The following is a 2,171-nucleotide window of genomic DNA, read 5'->3' as shown; positions in this document are numbered from 1 at the left end:
AACGTAAAACAGACAGCTAGGGGGAAGCACCCTCATAGCACAGGGAGATCAGCTCGGTGCTTCGTGACCACCTAGAGGGGTGGGGTAGGGAGGGTGGGAGGGAGGGAGATGCAAGAGGGAAGAGATATGGGAACATATGTACATGTATAACTGATTCATTTTGTTATAAAGCAGAAACTAACACACCATTGTAAAGCAATTAGACTCCAATAAAGATGTTTAAAAAAAAGAAGGTTTTCCTGCTGTCCCGAAATTCTTGAGCAGTCTGTACAATAAGCAATCTGGACAATGGCCACAGTGAGAGGATTTATTAAACTGACTTCATTTCTTACGTATTTGCATATCTTAAATGATCCAAAGGAAAAGAAAAAGTCTATCCATTCTCTTTCCCTTTACTTCTGAAACCTTAATTTCAAAAGATTAAGTTACTGTCACAAAATTTGATCTTTATAAACATAATCTGAGTGTGTCCTTTCACATCATGCTAAAACAAATTTATCTGTAAAGGGCAAGGGAAAGGGACATTTCAGCTGAGTCTTAGGTCTGACAGGTATCATCATGGTAGTTATTTCCTCATATTTTTTCCTAAAGCAAGAAGCAAAAACAAGGAAGGTTTACATTCCTTTGTTCCTTGGGATACACTGATATAGAGGCCACAAGATTTCTTCAAAGTAGCCAGATTAGAAGTCATTATGCAGTCTACCACTGTTACATCCAGAAAGCACTACAACACAGTGAGACAAATGGAAAAATTGCTAGAGAAGCAAACAATCTCAGTGCCTCAATAAACCCCCATAATCTAATATGTGCTGGCCTATAATTCAGAATCAAACGTTGTTAATTAGACACAACTACATCACATTCCACAAATACCTGCATGGGTTCCTAACTGTGGCAGGCATCAGTTTTCTGTAAATGAAACTGTTCTAACTGTCTAGAACTTTAAAAAGGCTCAGAGAAATTTCTGAAAAAAAAAATAAATTCTCCTGAAAATCAGTGTGTATCATGTCCCCTTCTTCTCCGTTTTAATTTTTGGGTGGAATTTGCATTGTAATATTCTTGATTTGTCCATGAAAACTAAAATTACACTTTAAAAAAATGTTTACACACACAAAGGGTTAAGATACTACTACTATGTAACTTCTGTCCCTAAGGCAATTTAAAAATCAAGTAGGTGTTAATATTTGAATAGAGTTCCTGTCTGATTTTTAAAAAAGCAAAGTATCATTAGTCAAAAAGATTACTTCTCACACTTTGTGAACCTTCAAGGTTCAGAATGCTTCCATCATGGTCACAAAACACAGTGTTACAATCTGTTCTCCAAAACTACAAAATACATTTCCTAGTCACTGGTTTAAATTTGTTTTAACTAAAACAAGTTAATAGTAACTGAGGTAAATAAAATTTTTACAAGTAAAATCCTAACAATTCTTTGAACAAAAAAAGAATATTGAATCAATGAAGCATCAATTAACTGACGTTACTTGTATTTTGACTTCATTATATGATCATAACTTTATATTGTAATTCTCTAAAAGTCCTATCTTTATATTTATGGTAAACAACTAAATATACTCATTATGTGTAATTCTGTACACTGAATAAAGTGGGGAACAGCCCTAGAAGCTGTCATGGTAACACGCAAGAAGCTTACCATGTACAACGGAAACTAGACAAGCACATAGCTAGAGTTTACAAAGAGTTAAACACCAAAATCTGGCATTAAAATGCCAGGAAGGACTTTGGAAAACACGATTTCAAAGTACTTACTTGTGATAGCTACTGCTGTGATGATGGTGATGGTGACGATGGTGGTGATGATGTTCTGAATGATGCTGGTCTTTCTCAGTAAGAGATGAAGAAGAAGAACTTGAATGTGACGATCCCAGGCCCTTCCTTTGTTCTTTTGTCTTCTGTAAAACTCTCTTATACGATAAGGTACAGAACCAGCATAATAACTTCCCATCAACCTTTTAAAAGAAAATACTTGTATTAGATTAAATGTACGTGTAACTGGCTATAAGTGAAACCAGGTAAGATAAACTGCTCAACTGCTGGTGTGCATGTGCGCGCTCTCTCTCTCTCTCACGCACACACACTCACACACACACACACAAACACACACACACACACACACACACTGACTGTTGCAAAATGGAAGTAAAAGTAGA

This window comes from Physeter macrocephalus, chromosome 16 (assembly GCF_002837175.3).
Source record: "Physeter macrocephalus isolate SW-GA chromosome 16, ASM283717v5, whole genome shotgun sequence".
NCBI classification, from domain to species: Eukaryota; Metazoa; Chordata; class Mammalia; order Artiodactyla; family Physeteridae; genus Physeter; species Physeter macrocephalus.
The sequence above is the reverse complement of the archived record's forward strand: the minus strand, read 5'-3'. Positions refer to the sequence as shown.